We start from the raw sequence: 15475 nt of genomic DNA on the forward strand, positions 1-15475 counted from the left end.
AGTCCTGGCCCTACTATTTAAATAAAAAGACAAATTTGTAATTCCCATTCACACCTTTTTCTCCCTGGGGAGGGGTGTAAGGTCCCTCATTCTGTCTAACAGCTTGTTCCAGAGCAAGACAAGTCGATGTTAACATGCTTTTGAGCACAGTATGGATATTCTTGGTTCTCAGTATATAAGCCTTAACGATTATAGTGACATATTGACTTTTTAATCGTTACCAAGGTATTGATCCCATTTTTTATGACCCCTCACCCTGAAATGACCCTGAGATACTTGAAGTCCTTCTCTGGTGGCACTGACTCACTCCCGACCCAAAGGGGACAATGCACAGGTTTTCTGCATAGTCATCACAGCAGACTATGGAGATAAATATATAATGTAGATAACATCATCTTTGACTTTGTGTGCATGCCCTTTGCACCAGTGTTTGTAACTGTGCCATTAAAATAGAGCTCTACGTGTTTCATTCATGCAAAATGGGGGTCTGCAGGTAACCCAAATAACTTAATATATCTTAATGATATTTTTTCCTTTGACAGCAGAAGTGCTTCATTAGAATGACTTAGTCAACCCATACTGCCCTACAAAGTCTAACTGCAGTAACTACATTTTTGGTCAAAATTGAGTTATCACTAAAAATGAACTCCTTGATGTCTGTTTTATCTTGTGACAAAGTTTTAGATTTAAATTTTGCTTTATTTCAGAAAAATAATTATATAAAAAACACAAAATCCAACTCAAAACCAAGCAGTAATTGCACTTACCACGCTCTGCTTTGGATATATATATATACTAATTTAAACATGAAAATAATAGAAATTATACGTTTATTTGAAAGGGAAATTATTGTCTAGATAGTGATGAAGTAAAAAAGTGAGATAAAATGATATTAAGACTAAAATATAACATTTCTTTATAATATTAAGTCTAAAATATGCACATCTTTGAATAGGTGTTAAACACTTTTGAATACACTTATAAAATTAATTTGTAAATGTTTATTCACTGAAAACAAAATATTAAAGCTGAAAGAACACGACAACATGTTAGTTACTGCATTCTGTTTATCATTACTATTAGAACCTTTTACAGCAATACAGTAACTACGTTTTTAGGGTCAAAGGTCAAATAAATCGTCATGATTTTTTTGCATAAAAATGACATCATCAATACATGTAGAAATAAGTGTCATATCACTTATCTACATATAACTCATTTGTCTGGCCAGTTAAAACACATTAAAAATTTAAAGCAGTTTTTCTCAGTTTTACCTTTTGCGTCGTTACTGCAGTTAGACTTTGTAGGACAGTGTACTTTACTTTTTTCTTTGGTTGAATTTAGCCAGTGAAAACTCCTTCTGATCATTTTGGATTAAGGTTGGCTCCAGCGTTAGGGCTCTCTTACTGCACCTTTTATTTCTTCTCATTCTTTTGGTTTTATTAACAAAAAGCAACCCTGGGCCAATGTTGGAATTTAAACCTCATAAGATTTGAAAATAATTTGAAAGGACTCTGGTGCAATAAACAGATTTGATACTGGATTCAGATTTGTTAACATCCGGTCAAACCCCTGAACTTTCTCATAGCAGCTCTGACCCCAAAAATGTTTGCACAAGTGAAACTCCAGTCTACACAGAGGAGATATTGCCATCAAACCTAAAAAAAAAAAATAGAACAAAAAGTTTGTTTACTCTTTGCCACTGTGCTATTGTTATTGTAGAGCAGCAGGAAAGAGGAGGTGCATTGCACTTTGTTGCTATGATGTGAAAGGAAGGGGGATTGTTCTCTCTCTTAAAGAAATACTCCCTGATGTTTTAGAGGCCAATAGCTTGTATGATGTTGAGTTTCAAAAATGACTTTTTTTTGTTATGTGTAGCAGGAAATGGGGTGTTCGGGGCACTTCTTGGTCACATACCTGTCAAGTTTTGGATTTGAAAATAAGGTAAAATCAGAGCAGCTCTGACCGGCACTTTTTAGAGTGTTTTACACAGCTCATTGTAGCCAGTTACCCGGATGTCAGCCATATTGGAAGTACTGGGATGTAAACAAACAATGAACAGCTGAATGTTCATTTGAAGCAGGATTTAAAATGTCTAAACTACTAAAAAGCCCAGAAGAACGTGTGTAAACGGCTGGATTTTACAGAGAATGACTAGGACAGCAGGAGAAACAACAATATTTACCTACAGTACTAACTCGTGGGGCCAAACTTCTAAATACAGAAATCTGTTACCGTCAAATGATGTTTCCTGAATGGTGTTCTCCATAGCATCACCTCCTGGTTGGAGTTAGGATTTCAGTTTAAGGTTAGACCTTGTAGAGAGAACTGTTTGGGGTTCAGGTAAACTTGGGCTCATGTTAACAACTTAAAGGAGGACTGGTTGGGGTCAGGGGTCAGGTTGGTGCAGGTTAAGGTAAGGGGGACACATATCGACGGGGGATAGACTTTAACACCGCTAAGACACCCGGCTTATAAAAGAGGCCGGCTTTTATTTACTAAAAACTGTTTTTACACCCGGTTACTAAATGAGGCTGGTCATTAATAGGGGCCGGCTTTAAATTGAGGAAATACGGTATTCAGAACTCTATGGGTGATGTCACGGTGACTATGTCCATTATTTATTTATTTCTGTAAAAGTTATTTTTTGGGCATTATATATATATATATCTTTATTGATAGAGATGTTCAGAGTGAAAGGAGAAGACAGCCAAGAGGGCTGAGCCTGTATTTATATTAGTATTATATATTATATATATTATTTATACAGTGTATGCTTGTCACAGATCTGACAACTGCCACCTACAGTACCTGTAGTAGCTAGTGCAGGTGGCAGTTATTGCGAGGCTAGTGACAGAGCTCAGATTGGGAATGTTTTTTTGTTTTTTTTACTCCGCCCAAGCCCGGTTATAATATACAGTCTATGGTTAAAATATGGGAGATTTAACAGAAAATACTAATACGGGAGGACGGCGGGAAAGAAGGGTAAAATACGGAACTTTCCCGGCCGAAACGGGATACTTGACAGGTATGATTGGTCATTATAACACAACCAGGGAGCATATCTTTAAATAAATGAACTTTGATCACAAGGTTCTATTTTTCTAGGCATTATGATTGGTGAGGTTAAAGTGGGGCAGCGTCTGCTCAGAAGCTACTGATGGAACAGATTTGTAACCTCTGTCACACTGAAGGTTGTCTTTCAAGCAGCCAGATTTTATACTCTGATGTACGTACGTTACTAAAGTGATGGACTGTTCAGGCAAATGCATACACAGTCTTAAAAACACCTCAGTTCTGAATTTAAAATGTCCGTGTCTAAATTATACATTTCTTTTCCGAACAGGTTTGAGAAAATAATGTCCTTTATTATACAGCTCATAAATGACCAGGATCTCCTTTTATACAGTTAGGCTGCATGGGAAAGACTCGCCACCCTGCAAACAAACTTATACACAAGAAATAAGTACATACTGGAATAACTCCAGCAACATCTGAGAATTACTTTACATTTTCAATATATAGTGTGTGAAAGACAGCCACTATCATACAGAAACAGTTGACTACAATAGACTAGAAGCAGATATTTTTCCCCTTCATATTTTCTTTTCAATTGCAAATAAAAGCAAAACAGTATTTCATTTATTCAGCAATGGCAGAGATTCATAAAGGTGTCATGTAGTTACCAGACATGGAAATCATCAGTTGAATCATTCTGCTGATTCTAATTGTTCCGTTTTGATTTACTGTCATTCATTCACTGTCAATGGCCTTTCAGATGTACAGTCTGTCAGTCAGACTGATGATGTTTCTGACTGCTCGGTTCAGCTTTGAGTTCAGTGTGTTTCTGGATCAAACAGTTTATTTTCAGATCAAATCTAGGCCTATATGATCACTTTATGATCTGATCAACAGAGTTAGAGCATCATGATTGTTTCTGCAGCTTATGCTGCCATTATTGTTTTATTGAAAACACATCTACTTTCTTTTCATTTGAATTTACTGAGAATTTTATGTATATAATATTTACAATAAGATGGAGATATCAGCCGCAAAAACACATGTACTCCTGTTAGATACACTAGCTATCTAGCAGTTTACTGTGCATCCATACTGCCATACAAAGTCTAACTGCAGTAGCTACATTTTTGGTCAAAATTGAGTCATAACTAAAAATAACTCCAAAAAACTCCATGATGTCTAGTTTTAGATTTCAATTTTGCTTTATGTTGGAGAAATAATTATATAAAAACCACAAAATCCAACTCAAGTGCAACCAGTAATTGCACTTACCACGGTCTGCTTTGGATATATATATACTAATTTAAACATAAAAATAATCTAAATTATATGTTTAGTTGAAAGGGGAATTATTATCAAGATAGTGATGAAGTAAAAAAGTGAGATAAAATTATATACCGAGTACAGTGCGGACTTTGGGAACAGTCAACCGGTATGTATCATTGGAACGAAGACTGTAGGTGCTGTGGGTTAATGTAGTCACACAGGTATGTGGGGAGTAAACCTAGAATGGCCTTATAAATGAAACAATGCCAGTGAGTTAACCTGCGAGCGGCTAAGGACGGCCACTCAGCCCGGGCATATAAGGAGCAGTGATGTGTGAGAGCTTTGCAGCCTGTAACAAACCTCAAAGCACCATGGTACACAGTATCAAGGGATTGAAGACAATATACAGGGGCATGCATATACAACAGATCACCATAGTCAAGCACAGGGAGAAAGGTAGCAGAAACTATTTTTTTCCTTGCAGCAAAGGAGAAACATGACTTGTTCCCGAAGAAAAAGCCCAGCTTAATTTTCAGCTTTTTGATGAGGCTCTCAATGTGGGTTTTAAAAGTTAGGCGGTCATCAATTAAAATTCCCAAGTACTTGTAATGTGTAACCAACTCGATCTGGTTTCCCTGCAAGGAAAATATGCTGGGTGGAGGATCACTGACCTTCCTGCCGTTGGTGAACATCATTAGTTTAGTTTTAGAGACATTTAAAACAAGTTTCAGGTCGATCAGTTGGGATTCCAAAAGATTAAAAGCTGTCTGCAAATAGTCAAAGGCTTGATTTAGAGTTGAACCACAGCAATGTAAAACCGCATCATCGGCATAGAAATTAAATTTGGCATTGGGAACATTTCGACACAGCACATCAACATAGATACTGAATAAAATTGGACCCAAGACCGAGCCCTGAGGAACACCAGAAGAGACATTTAAAATACTGGAAGAGCAGCCATCATGGCAGACACATTGACACCTGTTGGACAGATAATTTGCAAACCAACCAACAGCTTGTTTGGACAACCCAATGTCTGACAAATGTTTTTCCAAGATGTGATGGTCCACTGTGTCAAAAGCCTTGGAAAGGTCAACAAAGAGAGCTGTGCAAAAGTTTTTATGATCTAGTGACTCTAAAATGTCATTTGTGACTTTAAGGGAAGCTGTGATGGTGCTGTGCTAAACACACTAATAACCAAATCAATTTGAAAATGTTTATTCACTGAAAACAAAATATAAAAGCTGAAAGAAGACATCAACATTATAGTTACTGCACTCTGTTTATCATTACTATTAGAACCTTTTACAGCAATGAGGTAATTACATTTTTGGGGTCAAAGGTCAAATAAATCATCATGATTTTTTAACATAAAAATTACATCATCAATACATGTAGAAATAAGTGTCATATCACTTATCTACATATAACCGATGGCCAGTTAAAACCCGTTAATAAACTTTAAAATAGTTTTTCTCAGTTAAACCCTTTGTCTAGTTACTGCAGTTAGACTTTGTAGGGCAATTTTGTATTCTTAAAAAAGTGAGTACTAATTCAGATATTTATTTTTTTTCTCTATGCTCTAAAATGGATGAATGGAAATGTGATACCAGTAGACAACATATCGATACTAAGAGAAGAAAACTGATACAATGTTTGGCCATTACGTTACACACAAAAGATTCTTGAACTTTTCACATACACCAAAGAAACTGAAACAAAGATACAGTTTAGTAGCACGTCCTTTATTAATGTCATGTTGCTGATCACATCTAGTCTCCACATATGTAAAACGTCAAACACAGAAGGGTTTTAACCCATGAAACAGCATTTCTACATTTTCAAGATGTTTGTCAAAATTTCAACATGACATAGCTATTAATAAACCCAGATTTCAGTAAAAAAGTAATACCTAAAGGTTTTATTTTCAACTATGTATCTTACAAGGAATGTACTGAAAGCTACATTAATCTATGCAAACAGCAATTGTTTTCTTAGGCTGCAGTAACTCCTAGTTTACTTTGTTTGGTCTGGACAAGGGATGTGCAATTGATTGAATAATTTTAATCGATTAATAGTATTAAATAAATGGAACATAATCATTTACAACATTTGTGTGTGACTAAATATTTGAATAGTATTTGACAAGACCAAAATGTCTATCCATCCTTTGTCTGATCTGATACTGAGATTTAGCATTTTTCTACTCAGCTCATGTTCTTACGTCACTTGGCAATTACAACTAAAACAGTTTGGAAAACATGCCATACCACACCAATATTGTCTTATAATAGGTTGGAGACATATTTTTTTCAGACATCCTTCTGCAACATCAGGGCACCTCATGCTCCTGGTACAATTAAATTACTAAATACTCAGTAAAACAAGATTTCCTCCTCCTGTCTTGATAAATTCAGTGTAAAGTACACTTCCACAGACCAACTCTGCTCTGCTGCTCTCTGTTTCTTTTTCCGTCCAATACTGACTCACTCACTCATTAAAAACAACAAATTCTACTTTGTCAGTTTTTGAATGATTGTCGGGCTTCAGTCAATAAAATGCAGCACTTCCTGCACAGTTCACATTAAAAGCAGCTCAGAGTATAATACCCTTCCCAATAAACCACTGACCCAATATACACAAAACAAGAGAAAGACATACACCAGTGTTTCCCCTACCATTATATTAGGGCACCCCTCCCGCCCCCTTGACGATCAAGTTCATTTTAGTTTCTGTATTGCGCCAGATCATAACATACGTCATTTAAGGTTACCTTTCCTATATATCTTGTCCTTTTATTTAACAAACTAAATAGGCTTATGTGAGCCTACTTATCTTATTTACATTACGGCGTGTCATTTCTGTCTCTACATGGCTGCGTGTTTACAATTCTAGTCTGCTCTCTGTAGCGCGCGCGGCCAAGTTCCGCTCCGAAGCGCGCACACAAACACGTGCGCCAGGGTTGTAATGACCATTGCTGTGTTCCAATCCCCATACTTCCATGAGTACACTTAAACGCAGCACACTATCCGCACTTACTAAGTACGCAGATTTCAGCAGGTGAGTGTTGTTCCAGATCTAATACTCCGTGGTGCACTTACCGGAAATTACACTCGCGACAGCCGCCGTGGCTCGTCACCCGCCAAAAACTTCCGGCTTTGAACGGCGAAAAAATGACTCTTTGTGTTGTTTAATCTTTACTTCTACAATCCGGCAACATGGCTCCATTAACGCAGCAAATGTGGAGAATGCGCCGGCGTCGTCAGCAACGTTACCTACCGCTCCGCTGTTGTTTCAGCCGCCATTACAAACATTTTTTTCGAGCTGAGCGGCTCTGCCTGGCTCCGCCTCTTCCGCTACGTAGACAAGATGGCGGCCGTTTTCACCCCACTGACACCGCTCATTCCGGTGCTTGTTGTAAACAAACAGAGATCGCTAAGTGAACACCTCCTGCAGCAGCAGCACATACACACTGTACTGCTAAAGAGCTAACTGTAGCTAACTGCTGCTAACGAGGTTAACAAGAGGCTCTTTTTAACAAGCCGGCCGACCTCGTTAGCGCTCATTAAGACGGAGTCGCTGGATTTGTCTCCAGTCATTAATGAGATGTTGGTTCTCTTCCGGTTATATCACTTGATGACGCATGAATTCGCAAGATTCGCTGATACACTGCTCTCTGTTGGAAGAGCATTTAATTGTTCTGCCGCTCACTTCACGCTGCTCACTTAGAGTACCAATCAGGTGAAATTGGATAATCTTCCACGGCACACCTGATGATTTCTTACGGCACACTTGTGTGCCGCGGAACAGCGGTTGGGGGAACTGGGTTACTGCTCCCATATTATTGGGCTATACCTTGTGTCAGAGTTGCATGTACCCCATGCACAACGTTTGACCATTTTAAACTTAAAATCTCAAGAAAAAACACATAAAAACAACTGAAAACGGACTAACTCCAATGCATTTCAATGCATGTGGAAGCAGAGAATGTCCGAGTGTATTGAGTTAGCTATGCGCACTGTGATTGGCTCATCGCGATTTGAGGGTGTGGCTTAGCCATAGGTGAATTGGAACACCCTGAGTACTCAAACTAAGTATAGTAAGTACTGGAAGTATGGGGATTGGAACACAGCACTACACTGTGGCTCCTCCTCCCAAACACGTGCGCATTCACACACGCACTAAATTCACCGAGCTGCCCACCCCACTTCTCCGCTTCAAATCGGTTCCTGCATGATAGAGAGATGCCTGAATGCCTCCCTGTCTGTATCAGTCCCGCCCTAAACTAAAACTAAACCGATCCAAACATACTGTTTCATACGCTGTTCCTTTAGCATTAGCTGACAATTAGAGTTGTTTTAATCAGAAAAGGCTAAACTGTGCCTAATGGTCTGAATTACTTTCTGTCGCTAAACACATGCTGCTTTCAAAATAAGAGCACCGTGTGTTAACAGAATCCACCACAGAATTTACAAGAAGACTGTCAAAATATGATGCCTTGAATAAAACATATGAGAACCTTTATTCTCCTTTACAAAAATAAATTGAAATATGCAATGATTAAGATCAGTGTAGAAGATGCAATAGTGGCATTAGAATCTGCAAGAGGCTTTTTATTGGAGCAGCACAGTAACAATAACAAAGATTCTTTGTCACAGTATCTCCTGACTGTGAAAATGTAATGTGAGGTGTTTGCTCTCATTTAACTCTCAAAGAGCACAAGATTGATGCATTTTACTTAAAAATGTACAAAATTTTCTCCCGGGGGGGCATGCACATTGGAAATGTGCCCCCCCCCCCCTTTCAAAGCTGTAAACCTAGGGGAAACACTGTAAACTGATTAAAAAAATATATAAAAGGAAATAAAGTAAAACACAAAAAATGCACTAAGCACTAAGTTAATGTATCTTACTGACATTATTTTAAGAAAAACTGGGAGCAGCAGAGTTATCAGATTGTTGAACAGATGAAACTAGTGTACATTATTATTACATTACATTATCCACTGCAATTCAATGTGTGTGTTTACCAGCTTTTATTACGGAAGTCTTTGGCTTGTTTGACGCAGCCAAAGATATTCACTTTTCAAATTGAGAACTGATTATTGGCCAGTCTGTCTACACACTGCAAGGCTTCACCTCAGTGTTTGACTCCACCAGAGTATGGCTGCCCCCACCTGTGCAGCAGTGAGACCCTTCATGAGCTTTTGCTGCTTAGAGGAAAATTATACTTTTCACTGCTGGTTAGAAGCAAAAACAAAACATATAAGAGACATAACATAATAGACACATAACCTTCAAACGTAGCATTTATAGCAGGCTTGGTAAACCTGTTGATACTGTACCAAGAGCAAATTCTATAAATACATGGCTTGCAAAATGTTTGCAATTTAATATAGTGTTATTTCTGATATACTGCTCTTCTAGGAATACTTTTGTTTACTAAATAAATGTATTCATATTTGGGGAAATAATTACAAATTACAAACTGAATGCTCTTAGTATTTACAAAATCATGATGTAAAGCATAACAAATGTCCGCACCTTTTGTTTTTCAGCGCTTCTTCGTCCAAATATCGTAGCAGTTTTGCTCACTATATTTATTGCAGAGTATATTTTGGATTTTAGGATTTTGCACGTTTTGACAAAGCTATGTCTTAGGGTTAGCTGATGGCTTCTACCTCCACATGGTAGATAGTCCAGTCGTCTCTGTAGGGTCTTCAGTTCCTCCAGGTACAACACTCCTCTGTCTTGGCTTCAAAAATGGTTGTTTTCATGATCTATGGAAAAAAAAAAAAAAAATCCAATGCAAGTTTGTATGGCTTTTCAATCTTCATAAGGTGTAACCCCAGTTATTCATTTAAGTGTATTGTCAAGTTGTTCAGTAGCACATTATGTTGCATACCCCTTTGTAAGTAGCCATAGACTGCAAAATCTAATGCTGTATTTTGTTCAGCCTCAGACAACCTCAACATGTTTGATGATCATGTGAAAAAGAGAGCAATGTTGTTCGCTGTACTAATTATTAAAGATTGGCATATTGCTATGTGTTGCATTCAACTCAAGCCATATAAATACATATATCATCTGTGTACAATGTCATTCTCTGTAAATGTTGTTCATATTGTATCGTGACTACTTACTCAATACACTGTGAAAATAAAGCAGTGCCTGGAAAAGCTCCAAGTGTTTTTGTCAGACTTGATGTTTCTGTAGGAAACCAGGAAGAACTCTGAGTCTCACACTGGTCATGTGAGTTCAGTTGTGCTTTTTAACCAACATCAAGACATTCCTAAGACTGACTCAGTCCATCAGTCTGAAACCGTGATTGTTAATCATGTGGCTCAAGCAACGTCAGACAGTAAGTCAGTCAGTCCACCATGTCGGCTCAGAGTGAAGTATTTATTTGATAGTCAAGAAATCTGGTACAGGCCAAGGTTATTATAGTGAACGAAAACTAAGGAAACAACGAAAACTAGAATTGAAAAAACATTTTTGTTAACTGAAGTAAAAATTAAAAAAAATTTTTTTTTAAACTATAACTAACTGAAACTGTATTGTGTGGTTACAAAGCTCACTAAAATTATAGCGAAAATGTCCTTCGTTTTCGTCTTTGTCAACTTTTTTCATTCGTAAACCTTTTTGGTTGATATGAAATCTATTTCATCTATCTGGTTTTATGACTTAATAAACTTATTGGGGCTGAGATGGATCAGACAAAGGAAATAAAGGAAACATTTATTGTGACTTTTTTAAATTTGGCACCCAACAAATACCCCATTACAAAAAAACTAAAACTAACACTAAAACTAATAAAAACTAAACTAAAACTAAGCATTTTCCAAAAAATAAAAATTCTACAATGTCATTTAGCAGACGCTTTTATCCAAAGCAACGTACAAATTAAAAACTTATTAAAACTAGCAAACTCACTCTAAAAACTAATTAGAAATAACTGAATTTGAAAAAAATATATATAACATAATATTATAATATATAAAATATTATAAGCTTGGTACAGGCATTCAAGGTCTACAGAGGATGTATTTTAATCCCTTTACTTTTCATCTAGCATCATTATCAGGTCAAAATCAGTTAAGATTCCTGTGACTCCAGTGACATGTTGACATGTTACATGATCACACCTACTGGCTGCAGAAAGATGCAATTATTGTGGCGAGTCACGTTGACACGGGGAGAACATGAAACATGCAAACTCCACACAGAAAAGCTGTAGGCCGGAGTCGAACCGGCAGTCCTCTTGCTGTGAGGCCAGATGTTGTAGCTGCAACAAATATTAACATTTAAACAGAAGGTGTTTGTACAGGGCTTCAGGTTGGTGCTATTTAAGCTCCTGCGTGTTATTTTCTGCATGTTTTTTGTGTCAGAAATCAGTTTTCCCTTGGAAAAAATAGAACTGATCAATCACAACTGAACATGGCAAATTTGCTTGAGACTGAAAAAACAGACAAAATGTACCACACCTGTTTTCTTTCTCTGAATGTCATTTAGCAGTGAAGCAAAACCATCAGCTCCCTGGAAAAGATTATTGGTGGGCTCAACAGAATTATAGTGCAAATGTAAATCTCAAAATAAAGGTTTCCTCTTGCTCACTGTCCTTTTCCATCCAACATCATTAGTTTATCCCAACAGCCTTCACTGTAGTAAACTGCTGAAAACTCATTGTTCTCTGAGAGTTACTCACTGCTAAGTTTTCTCTTGATTCATTTTTAATTGAAATTTAAGGATGAGACATTGGGTTCCAAAGAAAAGCAATACTTTCTACAGGCAGGTAATCTCAGCTGCTGGGTGCAATATTACAAAAACAAATGCACTGTGAGGTTTCTTTTGTTGTTTAGGTCCCACATCCCTCGAGGCGTGACGCTTTCTCTATTTACTGGAAGGTACCAATTACCATGTGAGCTGGATGGGAGAAGGCAGTGGCGCCTGAATGAGGATGCTGATGAGGGGATGAAAATAAAGCCAACTGTCGTCTCCTGGTGAGACGTGATTATGGGGTATGAAGATATGTGAAGCTGAAAAGCTCCCACCTCCTGGCTGACAAATGAGAGTGCAGTGAGAAACCTTTGGATTAGATACGCAGATGAACAGAAACAGCTCAAACACAGAACATGGTGTTCTAATATCCTACTGATGTTTAACTAGGGCATGTAATACAATAATGTTATGTCAGTGGGTGATTTGAAGTGGTGAATGACTGTACTTCACTATAATTTATCATTGTCACACTCAGACTCAGAGTGAGGGTAGGTTGCCGTTTGGCAGACTGGAAAAATTCCCCCAAAAAACAATTTGTAAGGGAAAACTAACACACACAAAAAAAATGCCATACAGAGATAATGACAAGCCGCAGTCAAAAAGTGAAGGTGCAAAAATCCCATTTATTATGGTCAACCACAAGAACTATTTACATCAAAAGAAAACTACCAAAACATCAAATAAAAATTAAAGAGGAAACAAAACTACATTTTCTACACGGGAGGGTCAGCACAGCTCAGCTCAGCTCAGCAGTCCCCCAGCGACTATCCTAAGTGAGCAAAAAGAACTCCCAATAAAAAGTCTAAGCTCCTCCCTCTGGAACAGACCATTCCAGGCCATTAAATAATAAATTCATGTTTAAATGTTTACATAAGTACATTGGACATCATCACTCAAATATTTCAGCCTTATATCAACATGGTGATACATATTCTACAGCAATACTTCCCACAAATTGGGAAGTGTCTTCACAAAAAGACACAAATTGACCAAAAAAGACACAAAATGACCAAAAAAGAAACAAAATGACCAAAAAAGATACAAATTGACCACAAAATGACCAAAAAATACACAAAATAACCAAAAAAGACACAAAATGACCAAAAAAGAAACAAAATGACCAAAAAAGACACAAATTGACCACAAAATGACCAAAAAAAGACACAAAATGACCAAAAAAGACACAAAATGACCAAATAAAGACATGAAATGACCAAAAAGACTAAAACTCATTAACACATGAACACTTTAACACAGTGGAGACAGAGCTGACTTCCAAAATGATTTGGCGACCCCCAGAAATCACCCGAATTGGGGTCGGGACTCCAAGGTTGAGAATAGCTGGCCTAGCCTATTTACCCATCATCTCTTGTTAAACGATTCAATAAGAGAATCAGCTGGTTACACAGATTCTATCACTTTAACAGTAATTCATTATTTTAAATTTAAAATCATAATATGACATGCAGCCAGGATGTGAACCGGCGTCCCATGGAATAAAATGCAATAGATAGCAAAGTACTTAACCATTCAACTGTTGTAACATTACTATGTAGCTTTTTTTGGTTTACTGGTTTGTGGATGCAGAGGCAGCAACGGCATTTAACTAACAAGACATCCTTTAGAATGCATCTAATGCAGCGAGACACACTGAAACTGGGCTGTTGCAGGAAAATGAAACAAATAATTTTCAAGTTTTTTACTCGTAACAAAACTAAATTAGAATACTTAGATATTAATCCCATTGGGTGTAATACATGGCTTGTGTAAATTAAGTTGGGGGAGCAATAGGTTCTCTAATAATACACATGCATGTATATTCATGTAAGTATGTGATAAAAGTGTATGTAAATAGCAAAACAAACCACAACAGTCTGCCTCCATTCATTGTCTGTTGTGTCGGTTCTGCCTTTGCCTACCTTAAATAAATCCTTGCTGATATGTGACAGGTGCATCATGCATATGGAGGAGATGGGTTAGCTCTGTGAGCCGCAGCAAACGCTACCACGCATGGCTTTTAGACATGTTGCTCACAAAGTGCAAAGAAGAATCTGGAATATAGATTTTTTTTCTTTTGCCTCTCCTCCATGAATATCCTCTGATACAATGCATTCAAATGATTTTCCAGGGTTTTGTTTTGTTTTTTCTGCAAAGAAAATCTCTGTTTTTGATTTGTCATTGTGGGGTTTTGAGTGTAGATTAATGAAGGAGATTCTGAATAGGAATTTTATTAAATAACATGTTACTTTCACAATCTTGTTCCTCCATTTGGTCCAGCCAAATACACTGCAAAAACCAACTGACAAAAAACAAGAAATAAATAACTAGAATTAAGGAAAAACATGCTCAAAACAAGTCAAATGATCTGCCAGTGCAGTAAGTACATTTTTCTTTGGAAGAATTCTTTAAATAAGTAAAAAAAAAATATCTACTGGAACTGGCACTGGAAAAAAACAATGATGTCTTGAAATAATATACTTATACAAGTATACTTATTTTGAGCAATTGAGGCTTGAATAGCCCAACTCTGGTGAGATTAAATTAAGGCAGTAAAACTTGAAATGAGCATGTTTTGGTGGTAGAAAATGCTTTTGAAATAGTATTCAACCTACATGCAACTAAAACTCTCAATTGGAGCCAAACAGCTCACAATGTCAATCCTAAAAATAAGTCTTTAAACAATAAGACAATTAAATAATAATACTAATAATTAAATAAGCACATAAAGCTATGATCAGAAGATAATACTTGGTAAGCTTCATGTTTTTTGCAGTGTACAGACACATGGCGCGGTGACGTTGGTTCAGTAGACATCTGATGCACATTTTAACAGGATCCAACAATTAATTGATACAAAGTGGTTTCACTGGTCAACAGTAGGATGGATGAGTGATACATGGATGATTGGATGATTTTTATCCATACAATGAAATACAAAAGAGAATATAACTTATCTAAAAAATATCAAACAAATAATAATCAACTAGGTTACTCCTTTAACTCACTTCATTAAAGCATCCATGGTGGGTTTTCATTTACTCAAAAACAGGAATAAACTCGGGAATCTAGTATAACAAAAACATAATTACTTTCAAACAATACATGCCATATTAACCAACTAAATTAAGTATCATAAGGTAAAAAAGTTAAAAAAAAAAACAAAAACTCCAGGCTGATGTTTGGTCTGGAGGGCTGAGCTTTATAGGCTTGGGGGGAGTGGCCATCTCCTGAGTGACAGGCTGATCTATGGGCTGTAAAAAAATGTCTGTAGATTTACGGTGAAAAACTGCTAAACCATGACAGTAAAAGACCGTGAAATTATAAATTAGTTAATTCAGTTTCAGTAACAATGAAACACTGTAAATGTATATATCAGCCAAAACAGTTTTAGATTAGATTTTTTTTCTTTA

This window comes from Centropristis striata, chromosome 16 (genome assembly GCF_030273125.1).
Source record: "Centropristis striata isolate RG_2023a ecotype Rhode Island chromosome 16, C.striata_1.0, whole genome shotgun sequence".
Taxonomy (NCBI): domain Eukaryota; kingdom Metazoa; phylum Chordata; class Actinopteri; order Perciformes; family Serranidae; genus Centropristis; species Centropristis striata.